The 14564-nt window shown below is 41.1% G+C and overlaps 1 long non-coding RNA gene across 1 annotated transcript in view; it reads right to left on the minus strand.

Annotated features, from left to right (window-relative positions):
• Positions 1–329: 329 nt before the first annotated feature.
• The window catches only part of LOC109560319 (uncharacterized), a 43770-nt gene continuing 29535 nt past the window's right edge, over positions 330–14564 (minus strand). The window contains exon 2 of the long non-coding RNA XR_002180912.2: positions 330–3146. This is a non-coding gene — a long non-coding RNA (uncharacterized lncRNA). The remainder of the gene's footprint in view (positions 3147–14564) is intronic.

Below are 14564 nucleotides of genomic sequence, written 5' to 3' on the forward strand. Positions count from 1 at the left end.
GTTATGTTGCCCTCTGTGCTTCCAAAGCTTGGCACAGATTCGGCAGTGAGAAGGTTTCCTGATGTTTGGAAACTTCTCTCTTTTTAAGATTCCCTTCCCGGGACGGAACTCCATCCCTCCCTCTTTTGTCTCTTTTTTTTTGTTTTAAATATTTTTTCCTACCTCCTTTCGAAGAGTTGGGTTGCTTTTCTGGGTGCCTGATGTCCTCTGCCGGCATTCAGAAGTTGTTTTGTGGAATTTACTCGACGTTTAAATGCTCTTTTGATGAATTTGTGGGGGAGAAAGTGTTCTCCCCGTCCTACTCCTCCGCCATCTTGGCTCCTCCCCTCTAAATAATCTTTATTGGAGTAGTTTTTACAATGTTGTGCTAGCTTCTACTATACAGAAAAGTTAATCAGGTATACATACACATATATCCACTCTTTTAGATTGAATCAGATATACATATATGTATACCCACTGTTTTAGATTCTTTTCCCATATAAGTCATCACTGAGTATTGAGTAGTTCCCTCTGCTACACAGTAGGTTCTTGTAATCTATTTTATATATAGTCAAAGTGAAGTTGCTCAGTTGTGTACAACTCTTTGCAACCCCATGGTTGCATGGAATTTTCCAGGCAAGAGTACTGGAGTGGGTTGCCATTTCCTTCTCCAGGGGATCTTCCTGACCCAGGGATTGAACCTGAGTCTCCCGCATTGCAGGCAGATGCTTTACCATCTGAGCCATCGGGGAAGCCCCTATTTATAGTAGTGTGTCAATTTATGCCCCTATCCCTTTTCCTCCTAGGTAACCATAAGTTTGTTTTCTACATGTTTCTACAAGTTTCTTTTTCTGTTTTATAAATAAACTCATTTGTACCATTTTTTTAGATTCTCCATATAAAGGATATCATACAATATTTGTCTTTGTCTGACTCACTTCACTCTGTATGATAATCTCTAAGTCCATCCATGTCACTGCAAATCCCATTATTTCATTCTTTTTTATGGCTGGGTAACAATCCATTGTCGGTATGAGCCACATCTTCTTTATCCATTCATCTGTCAGTGGACATCTGAACTAACATATTCCTATCCATATGGTATGAATCAGATATACATATATGTATACCCACTGTTTTAGATTCTTTTCCACTCTTTTAGATTCTTTTTCATGCCAGTCTGATTTCTGGCATGAGCCAGGCTCCTGAGACTCTGTTGAAGGAGTTCCACTGGAGCTCTGAGACAGAGCTCCGCTATTTCTGCCAGGGTTGCTAAGTTGGTAGAACACTTCTGAGCAGCTCCAGGAAGGAAAAACAACTGAGCTAAGAATGAAATGAATGCACAGGAAAGGCAATACAAGAGATGCAGAGAGGTTGCATCCTCATCACATTGCTTTTACTTACCAGTCTACATACTGGGCCTAGCACATGCCTGGTACAGCAAGCTATAAGAAAGGTCTGACTGAATTACTGACAAATCTATTTACACTTACTATAATTACTGATACACCTGATTTTATTTCTTCCTCATTTTTATGCTTTCTTTCTATGTTGTGTTCTCTATGCTATTCCCTTTCTTCTTTTTGAGTACTTCACACCATTTCCTTTTGTCTAATAGTTTAGAAGTTATACTAAACATTTTAATATAAGTACTTATCAACTATCTTTACTATTCTCTGAACAACAGAGGGAACTTATAACAGTAACTCAAATCATCCTTCTTCCCCATCTCCAATCCGTATGATTAGGAAGTCTTTTCTCTATGGAAAAAATATAATAAATTTCTAAGTCCCTAGAAGCATGTACTATCTACAGAAGAGCTTCATTCAATATTTATAGTAGCTTCCATGTATTGGATGCTTTGAGGTTTCAGACAGTATGCTAAGTGCTTTATAGGCCCCTCCAGTTATCCTGACAAAAGCCTTACGATGTAAGTTTTCCTTATTCTACATGTGAACAAACAGAAGCTCTGGAAAATTAAATACTGTTCAAGGTCAGCAAGTAGTTAACAGCAGAAATGGGTTGCAAACGCAGGTCTTTCCATTTCCCAAGTCTGTGCTTCTAGCACTAAACTAGATTACCAATAGAAAACATCACTACAGCATACATTCATTTATTCAGCATATGAATTTAGCACCTTTTATGTGCTAAATACCCTCTCCAGTATTCTTGTCTGGAAAATCCCGTGGACAGAGAAGCCTGGTGTGCGAGAGTCCATAGGGTCACAAAGAGATGGACATGACTGCGAAACTGAGCGTGCATGCACATGTGCTCACATAGCTGTTTTTTATGTGTGTGTGTGTGTATGTGTGTGTGGTGTGTGTACACACACTCAAATAGATATAGAGGATACAGCAAACAAAACATAATTGGTGCCTGTCCGACGCCTTGGATATTGGTGTCACTCTTGGGTATAGTTTTTCATGATCTTCAAGAAGAAAATTTACATAAAGATCAAGTTTTTAATAATTACAAATTTTATTTCTACTGAAATCTATTTGCCAAGGTTAACTTTAAAATAGCAGAGATGGCTGTGTGATCATGGGCCACTATAATCTTAAAAGCTAATGGATAGATTCACTATATGGAATTGTGGTATTTAAATAATTTTATTAATCTTATGAATCAATTCAAACTTATAATCACCTTTCATTTCCTCTTCTTGCTCAACTAACAATATTCTCATGTTTCCTCTTTGATGGTACAGAGAGTATACCTTCTTTTTAGGTATGTTACTGTATGCTTACATGTTATTGCAGAAAAATAAATTCCCTTTTGGTAAATGGATTGGATGGAAGTAGTTGATTTATTTTCAGAGGAAGATTCTTAACATTTTTGTGGCACAAGAATGTTCACAGTATGTATTACTTGACAGGAAAGTACAGGTATAAAAATGGTGAATTATCCACACACTGCAGACCTATTGTTGGGCATGCCTGAGTGTTTCAGAGACATTCTCTATACAATGAACTAACAATGCCAGATCAGTCAAAGTGGTGGTGGTTTTGCTGATGATACAGGTTCATCCAGCAAAACAATCTGAACAATGTAACTTCTGAGTGCTTGGGTCACATGTTCCACATGTACACCAGTGAACATGGGGGAATGTGCCCAGCCAACATCTTCAAGTTCAGAGCATTTGCTTCCACTGGGCTCATCAGCACCTGAAATGAAGGAGGAGAAAGTTTCCCAGGAGAAGGATTGGCCCGAGTCTCTGAACTTCAAAATGCTCACCCATCGGAGGTTGGTGGAAATGATTGGTTTGGGCACTGGTTTTGCATTTCAGGCAACCAAAGTATTCAATGTTACTGATTATTGGTTTTAGAAACAGAGAAAGGGTATCAATATCAAGTGTGACTATACATTGAATTAATCTTATGTAGCTGTATATTTTTAAATTATGAATGCTCTTTTGAGCACTACTTACAAGAACTTTATCAAGTGCTTCTTATAATGTCTCCTATGTAACCATCTAAACAGCAAAAATTGAGTTTTATACATTAAAAAATAGTATTTTTAAATCACTAACACATTTTCCATAACATCTCAGATATTACCTGTGTAAAAGTATCTTACTAGACACCAAGGCAAAATCTGAAGACCATTCTACCTAATTACATATACCTGCAGCATAAAACTGAAAATAAACCCTGGGATTACTGATGAAAAACTAATCCCAGAGAGTAAAAGCAGCAAGATGGCTGAATAGGAAGTCCTAGTCCTCCTTTCCCTGCAGAAACACCACTTTAGTAATGATATAACCCAGTAGCTGAGATGGTAACAAATCTGCCTGCAATGCAGGAGACCTGGGTTCAATTCCTGGGTTGGGAAGATCCCTTGGAGAAGGGAATGGCAACTCACTCCAGTATTATTGCCTGGAGAATTCAATGGATAGAAGAGCCTGGTGGGCTGCAGTCCATGGGGTCGGACTCCACTTAACACTTGCACTTTCACATAAACCCAAACATCTTTATGTGAATTCAAGATTCCACTGAAGATGTTGCCATACCACAAGCAAACACAAAACCAAGAACAGCTACACTGAAAAGGGTAAGAAAAGCAGCATCACTTTGCCTGTATCAGCTCCACCCCCAAGCTAACATAGCTCAGTGTCAAGGGAGAAAGGCCCCAACCTGCAACTTTTTGGTAGAAAAGAGAGAGTGAACCCTTCTTTTCAGAGTCAACACCACATTTTCAGAGCCCTGATTTTTGTCTTACCCCACTTTTCACTGTTGGCAGAACCACCGTAGGCTGGAGGCTCAGAGGCAGCTGAGCACAATAGAAAACTGGAAGGCCTAGTTGGCACAGTTTTGCCTATCTGGGATAAACAGCTCACCCTGAGACTTCTCTGGGAGGGAGGGAAAGAAATGAGAGGAACATGCCACCTACATTTTTTATTTTCTGAGAGCTGCCTGAAGGACTAATTTCTGTCTCTCCTCACCCCTCAATAAGGGGGTGATGAACCAGCACAGTGTGTCGATCTGGGGGTCTGCAGAGACACTGGAAAAGTGGCAGGCAGCTGAAAGTGCCAACACAACTTTGCTCAGGCTTCCCTGGTGGCTTAGATGGTAAAGAATCTGCCTTCAATGCAGGAGACCCAGGTTCAGGCCCTGGGTTGGGAAGATCCCCTGGAGAAGGGAATGGCAACCCACTCCAGTATTCTTGCCTGGAGAATTCAATGGACAGAAGAGGCTGGCAGGCTACAGTCCATGGGGTCACAAAGAGTCAGACACAATTGAGTGACGAACACTTTGACTTCACAACTTTGCTCAATGGGGAGAAGGTGCACAACCAGAAAAGTCTCCCTCAGGAGGAAGGGAAAGGAGTGGAGTGTGCACCATCATACCAACTTTCTGAGAGTAGCCTGCCAGATGGACCAATTTTTGTCTCATCTCACTCAGAGTGAGAGAGAAGGTGAGGAACAGAGTGTGCATCCAGGAGTAGGCATTTCAGAGGAGGGTCCAAGACTGCAATCCCTCTGGCCTGATTCAGTGCGGGGAGCCGGTGAGGCATTCCACTCGTGACAAAGGTCATGAGGAAGGAGGCTCGGCATACGCAAAGGCGGGATCGAGCCTCAGGAGTCCCCCCGGATATTCTCGAGCATTTTCCCCCAAAAAACCAGAGTCTGCCTACTTTATTGCTTTGTGCTCTCACCTCTGACTTTACTGGGGGCTGTCCCCTACCACCGTCTCTCTCTCTCTGTGTCAAAGAGTTAACTTACAGCTCCAATTAATAAAGTTCCTGGGCAATTAGGAGTGTTTAAATCCAAACCCCTCTGATGGCTCTCTAACTCGCCTGACAAGTTTACCCGGACTCCTGCAGCTATGCATACGATTGTTTACAGTCTCCCAGCCTCGAGAGGCATGGGAAGCTTAAGATATTCAAATAGCTTAGAGCCTCTCAGAGAGTTAAAAACTGTCAGAATAAACTAGTAAAGGATTTCATTGATGAGTCAATGCTTGTTGCCAAGTTTTCACATCCCCTGAATTGTATCCTTGAATATGTATCAATTAATAGTGGGTATGTAGAAAAAATAAGTAGTGGCCTTGGTGTTAGTAACTTTAGACCCTTAAGGTAATAAATTCTTTCTTTGTTGTAAACCCATTACACATCCGCCCTATAGGAATGCAACTTTATCTTTGGAAGATGGTGCCAAACCTTGAAATAATTACTCTTAGAGAAAGTAAGTCTTTGTTGATAAGTCCTTGTCAAGAGTCATAAAATGTTAGTAGGCCTTCTGGCCAGAAGATGATGTAAATCACCTAAACCATTTGTATACGATACATTTGCAGGAAAGAAACCTTGGTTTTTTGATAAGAACCAAAGACTGCTGACTTTGCATCCCCTATTATCCTCTATGTGTAACTTAGGGTATAAAAGCCCCTGTTAAAAATAAAGCTACGGGCCTTGTTTACCAGCGCTTGGTCTCCCCGTGTCATTCTTCCCTTTAACTTCCAGCTGAGTCTCCATCTGGAGCGCGGAACCCACCACGCTGACTAATCATGCCTGGGCTTCTAAGACCCACTCGAGAAGGTGTCTAGGGTGAGACACCTTCCGCTATTCGAGAGGGCGCCTGCGGCCTACGTCAGTGGTGCAAACTTCTTGTCTTGAAGTTTTATTGGTCTCCCGCGTAAACCAAGCTACTCAGCTTCTTTTCTCCACTGAATTTTCCTACTGAGCTATCCTCATTCTATTGTTCTCTATATCTCTAATTAGCATATAAATAGTCGCCTAGGCCGTCTCTCCTTCGAATACCCTGGATCAGCTGGGGCTGGTCCCCAGCAATTCAGGGCCCTGATAGGGGAGCTGCCTAGTGGACCAGGGAGAACAGAGTGGCTTGCTACTGCAGAATCAAAGAACCTGCACAGCTACATAGACTACAGAGGAAACAAGATACAACAAGCTCCTGAAAAAAGAAACTGGCAAATCCCTCTAATTAGCACTTTACATACACAAGTTCGAAGAAAAGACATCCACAGAAAAGGCTGGAAGGAAAATAAAAACTTTCTCAGATAAACAAAAAACTGAAGGAATTTATTGCCAGGACACCTGCCTTGCAAGACATGCTAAAAGAAGTTCTTTTGAAATAAGGAAAATTATATAGGTCTAGCAATGGTACCCCACACCAGTACTCTTGCCTGGAAAATCCCATGGATGGAGGAGCCTGGTAGGCTGCAGTCCATGGGGTTGCTAAGAGTCAGACATGACTGAGCGACTTCACTTTCACTTTCACTTTCCTGCTTTGGAGAAGGAAATGGCAACCCACTCCAGTATTCGTGCCTGGAGAATCCCAGGGATGGGGGAGCCTGGTGGGCTGCCATGTATGGGGTCGCACAGAGTCGGACACGACTGAAGCGACTTAGCAGCAGCAGCAGCTCAGATCTGTGTAAAGAAAACAGCATCAGAGAATGAAGAAGTAAAGGAAAAGTAAAATCTTTCATTTTACTTTTTCTAAAATGAAATAGCAGACAATAGTTTGTTCAAAACAATAATAGCAAAAATGTATTCAATTATGTGTGTTTGTATATATACATTATATGCTTGTGTATAAAAGAAATAAATGACAGCACTGATACAAGGGAAACAAGGGAAGAATTAGGATCATTTGGTTATTACAAGGTACTCACTACCCATGAATCAGTATACTGTTATTTTAAAATGGACTTGTATTAGCTGTAAATGTATATTGCAAACCCTAGGACAACTACTAAAAAAATAAGTAGGACTGTTAAGCTCAGAAAAGAGATTTGTCTGGGAGTGACATCAATTAGATGGCAGAATGTTAATGCTAATGCTAAGTCGCTTCAGTCGTGTCCGACTCTATGCGACCCCATAGTCGGCAGCCCACCAGGCTTCCTGTCCCTGGGATTCTCCAGGCAAGAATACTGGAGTGGGTTGCCATTTCCTTCTCCAATGCATAAAGAGAAAAGTGAAAGTGAAGTCGCTTAGTCGTGTCCGACTCTTAACGACCCCATGGACTGCAGCCTACCAGGCTCCTCTGTCCATGGATTTTCCAGGCAAGAGTACTGGAGTGGGTCGCCATTACCTAGAACATTTTAACCATCATCCTCCCACAGAACACTGATTTTGGTAGCCACGCAGGGTTGAGTCTACCTTTGTGGGAGTCTGAGTCCAGCAAAGAAATTCCAGCACATTTTTAGATCAAAAAAATCCTAAGAACAGACACACTGAAGAGGGGAAATAGAACATTTCCCTTTGTCTGCATTACTCTTCCCTTGAGGCAGCACGGTTTGGTGCTAGGAAAGACCCTGTGACAGACAATTTCTCCCAAAGGGAAAAGTGAGAGCTTGGGAGTGAGTGTCCAGTTTCCCCAACATGTGAGACAGTTCCCAAGAGGCCCAGTTCTTTCTCACCTAACCCAGATTACTGATGTAGTCTGCAGATGAAAGGAATGGGAGAGGCTGGAATATAGCAGCCAGGGCTGAGGTCATCAAAGAAACTCTACTAAACACTTCACTGTTCTTTCTACTAACCGTTTCATGGACTCCGTCAGGAATTCTACTGATGAGCCACTGGGGTGCCTCATCTATGAACCCCAGCTGACAGACTGTCATCCCCAACACTCCAAATTCCTCCCTGATGCCCTTTACCCTCTCTGTCCATCCATGGCCAGAAAGAGCAAGCCTCTGCAGACAGCTAATGAGCAAGTGCAGAAAGCTGCCCTAACTCTGCAAGATGGACTGAAGGCTCACAAACATGAGCAGTTTGGGGCACTGTCCTTGGGAAACAAATGAGGGGCCCTCCACACCTGGTCTGCTTTTGCAGGACTGAGAGAAGGGATACAATCTTAAGAATGCCCCTCTCCCAAGAGGGAACAAAAACTGCGTAGCAGGTGCATCAATAGAGACGTCTGAGAAAGCCTCAGAATCCCTAGCTGGACTAACAGGTGAATCCAAAGCCTGCTGGTAAAGAGTGGGGGAAGTTACTGCTTTTTCGAAGGGGAAAACAACAATACAAGACTTTGAAGAACATGAAAAACCAAGAAAACATGACATTACCAAAGGAACACAATTTTTCAGTAGAGAACCTCAAAGAAAGGGAGATATGCAAATAGCCTGACAAAAAAATTATTTGAAGGAAGCTCAGCAAGCTATAAGGGAATGCAGATAGAGATAATTCAATCCAACTCAAAGGAGTGAAGAAAGCTTATGTGAATTATGGGACAACATCAGGAAAAATAGTATTTCATTATGATATTATCATAAAGAGAACAGAGAAAAAGAGGAAGAAAGTATAATTAAAGAAATAATGGTTAAAAAATTCCCAAATCTGAAGAGAGATATGGACATCCATAGAGCTGAAGGTCCCCAAACAAATTCAATCAGAAGAGAATTTCATTTGGACTTCGCTGGAGGTCCAGTGGTTAAGACTCTGTGCTTCCAATGCAGGGAGCATGGTCAGGGAAAGATCCCACATGTTTTTCAGTGTGGCCAAAATATATCAACAAAAATTTTGTTTCTCCTTTATTACATTTTCCCCTCTACTATACAAGATCTGAAATTTTATTTAAGTGCAGAATTTTTCTTTTTATCATCAGTAATCAGTCATATGGGGCTTCCCTTGTGGCTCAGTGGTAAAGAATCTGCCTGCCAATACTGGAGATGCAGGTTTGATCTCTGGGTCAGGAAGATCTCCTGCATAAGGAAATGACAACCCACTCCAGTATTCTTGCCCATAGACAGAGGATCCAGGTAGGCTACAGTCCATGGGTTTGCAGAACAGCCAGATATGACTTAGCAGCTAAACAACAACAACAATCAGTCATATAAAATGTAAGGGAAAAAAAACATTAATCCCCTCCCCATTGTTACACTGGAATGTTTGAAATAAAGAAACCTGGTATATGCATTCAATGGTATACTAAGAAACCTTATAAAGGAAGGAAATCTTGCCATATGTGATAACTTGGATAAACCTGAAGGACATTATTCTAAGTTGAAATAAGTCAGTCACAGACAACTGCATGATTCCCCTTTTATGAGGTATCTAAGGTCACTAAGAGTTGGATAGGACTGAGTGACTTCACTTTCACTTTTCACTTTCATGCATTGGAGAAGGAAATGGCAACCCACTCCAGTGTTCTTGCCTGGAGAATCCCAGGGAAGGGGGAGCCTGGTGGGCTGCCCTCTATGGGGCTGCACAGAGTCGGACACGACTGAAGCGACTTAGCAGCAGCAGCAGCAAGGTAGTCAAACTCATAGAAGAAGAAAATGGAATAGCAGTTGCCAGAGACTATGGGAAGGGGAAACAGGGAGTTGGTGTTCAATGTGTATAAAGTTTCAGTTACAAAAGATGAAAAGGGTCTAGAAGTCTGTACAATATTGTGCCTACAGTTAACAACAATGTGTGGTACACTTCAACAATTACTAAGAGGACAGATCTTAAGTCATTTTTTCCCCTATATTAAAAAAATAATCATTTGGAAAAAGTATGAATTAATCCCAGACTTTCACTCCAGTCAAGAATGAGTAACTGAGATGAGATTTACCCTCCCATCTGAAAAAAAAAAAAACTGAAAAAAAAAAGTATGTATAATATTTGTATATAAAATATAAATTGTATAATATATACATATACATGTATTATATATATATAACATATATATCTTTCACATCTGTATATGACAATGGTTTTAAGACAGAACATTAGGCAATGAAAGAGTATTTGGAGTGAAAGGAAGAGGAATTGAGCCCTACAATTAATTGCCCTAGTTTATTATCTATGATTCATACATTTGTGATAAATTGATTTTTGACAAGGGTGCCAGGACCATTCAGTTGGCAAAGAATTTGTTTTCAACAAATAATGCTGACATGATGATACTCACATGCAAAAAAATAAAGTTAGATCCCTATCTCCTCCCATATGATCCATTTTGAATCAAAATGGGTCAAGGAACTAAATGTAAGAGCTGTAACTATAAAAACTCTTTGCAGAAAATAATAATTCATTTCAATAATATTGGTATAGGGGCCTCAATGGGGATTCTCTAATGGCTCAGATGGTAAGGAACCTGCCTGCAGGGCAGAGGTCTGATCCCTGGGTCAGTATTCCAGTATCCCCATTCCAGTATTCTTGCCTGGAGAATTCCATGGAAAGAGGAGCCTGGCAGGCTACAGTCTACGGGGTCCCAAAGAGTTGGACAAGACTGAGTGACTAATACTTTCACTTTCAGGGTCCTTACCAGTATGCCCACAACATTAAAGCTGTGGTGGTCCATCATAAGGAGCCAATCATTCCTCTCAGATTTGAGAACAGGCCAAATTGGGCTGTTAAATGGAGAGAGAGTGGAGATAACCATCCCTTCTTTAATTAGGTCTTGAATAATGGGTTTCGATCCTTAAAATCCCTATTTTATGTTATGCTGTATCAACTATTTTAACTGGGGTGAGGGGTTATTTTTGAAAGCCAATTTTAAGTGCCAGCGATTTGTTTTATTACTTGTTGGGCCAGAATGTGCATAACCACTAGGAGATATTTTAGGACAAGGATGCTATATGACCATGGGAAATTTAAATAAGGCAATAGTTCTGATCATTAAGATAGGGAATACCTAATTTTCCTCTGTTTTATATTTGGTCACTCCCCTAAGAGTATAGAGAGCCTTTTACTTAAATTTAGTCAAATCTCTTGGTTTAAATGTAGAAGGATCCCCAATTATAACTATACCCTAATATTAAGTTCATGAAAATTTGTCAATTGTTGTATCTCAGCAGATATTAATTTAGAACCTATATTATAGAAACACAAAAACTTCTGTTGTTTGTTTTTCTATTTTATAAAGTTTTCAGTAGTTTTGTATTTACAGCTGGGTCAAATAGTTGTATTTTTAGGGTAGTTACCAGCCACACTTGGAGGAAATCCTCTCTATTTATATTTAGTTTCTTCCTCCAGAGAGTCTCATATCAGCATTGCCAGGGTTTAGGGCCTCCTCTACAGCAATGCTGGCTCTATAGTGCTAACCCCTGGCTTAATGTGCCATAGGTATTTTTCCCTAAACCTGAGAAACAGGATCTTTGTTGGTGACAGAGCCATAGGCAGCATCAGGAGCAAAGAATTTTGTAAAGTCCTAAAAGTCCTAGTGAGCAATCTGTTTTTAGGAATGTGGATCTCTCACTTAAAATCTGTTCAAATGTGCACTGATGATGTCACATATGTCACTGATCACGTCACATGTCACCGATGAGGCCAATAGGGTATGAAAAGGTTTATTACTAACATCAGGAGGCTTTCTGGAAGGAGGAGCTAAGATGGCGGAGGAGTAAGACGGGGAGAACACTTTCTCCCCCACAAATTCATCAAAAGAACATTTAAACGCTGAGTACATTCCACAAAACAACTTCTGAATGCCGGCAGAGGACATCAGGCACCCAGAAAAGCAACCCAAGTCTTCAAAAGGAGGTAGGAAAAAATATAAAAGACAAAAAAAGAAACAAAAGAGGGAGGGAAGGAAGGGAGTCTTAAAAAGAGAGAAGTTTCCAAACACCAGGAAACCTTCTCACTGCCGAATCTGTGCTGAGCCTTGGAAGCCCAGAGGGCAACATAACAGGGAGGAAAAATAAATAAACAATTAAAACCTGCAGATTGCGAGCCCTACGTTAACTCCCCCAGCGGAGAAGCAGCGCAGATGCCTGCACACGCCACTAGCAAGTGGGGGCTGGGCAGGGAGGCACGGCGCAGGCTGCATAGCTTAGAGTAAGGATCTGGCCTGAATAACCTGAGTGCTATCTGAGCAAAATAATTTGGGCTAGCAAACCAGACTGTGGGATATCTACCACGCAAAAAGCCAGCCCTAGCCTAAGACACTGCCAGGCCCGCACACGGAACAAAGGACTGAACAGAGATAGCCGGCTGCAGACCTTCCCCCTCTGGTGACAGGCAGCCAGAACCGGAAGGGAGCAATCGCAGCCCCAGAGAGACATTATCTAAAAAACTGTAAGCAGGCTTTTTTTGCTAACTAAAACTTCTTGGGGGTCTGGACGGTCAACATCCGCCTGAGAAGGTGCGCCGGTTGTACACCTAGATAACTGAGTGGCGGGGAGGCGATAAGTCGCAGCAATCGCGCTCACCAAACACCTCATCACCTGAGCTGCTTGGACCTGGGAAGGGCACAAAACGCAGGCCCAACCGAGTCTGCGCCTCTGAGGACTACCCGAGTGCCTGAACCTGAGCAGCTTGGACCCGGGAGGTGCAAGCAGCCCAGGGCCGGCCACGGATGGTTCCCAGCGGAGCAACCTAGAGCCTGAGCAGTGTGGGCAGGGAGGCTACATGCGCCGTGAGCAGGGGCAGACCCAGTGTGGCTGAGGCACTGCGAGCACAAGCCAGTGTTATTTGTTTGCAGCGTCCCCCCCTCCCCACAGCGTGACTGAACACGTGAGCCTAAAAAAAAAAGTGTCCACCACCGTCCCCTTTGTGTCAGGGTGGAAACCAGACACTGAAGAGACCAGCAAACAGAAGAAGCTATAACAGAGGGAACCGCCTTGGAAGCTACAGGCAATAGATTAAAACCCTGTGGTTAGTATCAACTACATAGGAAGGGGCCTATAGATCTTGAGAAATGTAAGTCAGACCAAAGAACTAGCTGAAAATGAACTGACCCCACAATACTCACAACAAAAGCAGAGAAAGTCCTAGATATATTTTTACTATTTTTACAATCATTCTTTCTTTCTTTTTTTCTTTTTAATTTTTAAAAAAATTTTAAATCCTCTATTATTCCTTTAATTTTCACTTTTATAACCTACTATTACTTTGCAAAAAAAAAAAAGGACCCTATTTTTTAAAGCAAACTTCATATATATATTTTTTATAATTTTTGTGACCTTGTTTTTTGTTTTTTGTTTTTTTCTTCTTTTCTTTAACATTGTAGTTTTGAAATTCCTATCTCTACTCTAGATTTTTAATTTTAGCTTTTTGGTATTTGTTATCAATTTTGTACCTTTTTTTTTTAATAATTTTTGTGACTTTTTTTTTTCTCTCTTTCTTTCTCTTCTTCTTTTATATAACATTGTATATCTGAAATTCCAAACTCTACTCTGGATTTTTAATTTATGCTTTTTGGTATTTGTTATCAATTTTGTACCTATATTTTCTTTATAATTTTTGGAACTTTGTTTGTTTTTGTTTGTTTTTTTCTCTCTTTCTTTTTCTTCTTCTTTTCTTTAACATTGTATTTTTGAAATTCCAAACTCTATTCTAGAGGTTTAACTTTTGCTTTTTGGTATTTGTTATCAATTTTGTACCTATATTTTCTTTATAATTTTTGCAACTTTGTTTGTTTTTGTTTTTGTTTGCTCTCTTTCCTTTCCTTCTTCTTTTCTTTAACATTGTATTTTTAAAATTCCAAACTCTACTCTAGATTTTTAATTTTTGCTTTTATGTATTTGTTACCAATTTTGTACCTAAGACCCCAATCTTGAATACCCATTTTTCACTAGGGAGCGAGATTACTGGCTTGACTGCTCTCTCTCCCTTTGGACTCTCCTTTTTCTGCACCGGGTCGCCTGTGTCTCCTCCCTAACCCCTCTCTACTCTACCCAAATCTGAATTTCTGTGTGTTCCAGATGGTGGAGAACACTTAGGGAACTGATTACTGGCTGGATCTGTCTCCCTCCTTTCATTTCCCCCTTTTATCCTCCTGGCCACCTCTGTCTCCTTCCTCCTTCTTCTCTTCTCTGTATAACTCCGTGAACATCTCTGAGCGGTCCAGTTGTGGAGTGCACATAAGGAAGTGATTACTGGCTAACCCACTCTCTCCTCTATTGATTCCACCTCATCTCATTCAGGTCACCTCTAACTCCCCCCTCCCTCTTCTCTTCTCCATGTAATGCTATGAACCTCTCTGAGTGACTCACACGGTGGAGAAACTTTTCATCTTCAACGTAGATGTTTTATTAATGGTGCTATATAGAAGGAGAAGTTTTGAAACTACTGTAAAAATAAGACTGATAACTGGAAGCAGGAGGCTTAAGTCCAAACCCTGACTCCAGGGAACTCCTGACTCCAGGGATCATTAATTGACAGGAGCTCATCAAACGCCTCCATACATACACTGAAACCAA

This window comes from Bos indicus, chromosome 6 (assembly GCF_029378745.1).
Source record: "Bos indicus isolate NIAB-ARS_2022 breed Sahiwal x Tharparkar chromosome 6, NIAB-ARS_B.indTharparkar_mat_pri_1.0, whole genome shotgun sequence".
NCBI classification, from domain to species: Eukaryota; Metazoa; Chordata; class Mammalia; order Artiodactyla; family Bovidae; genus Bos; species Bos indicus.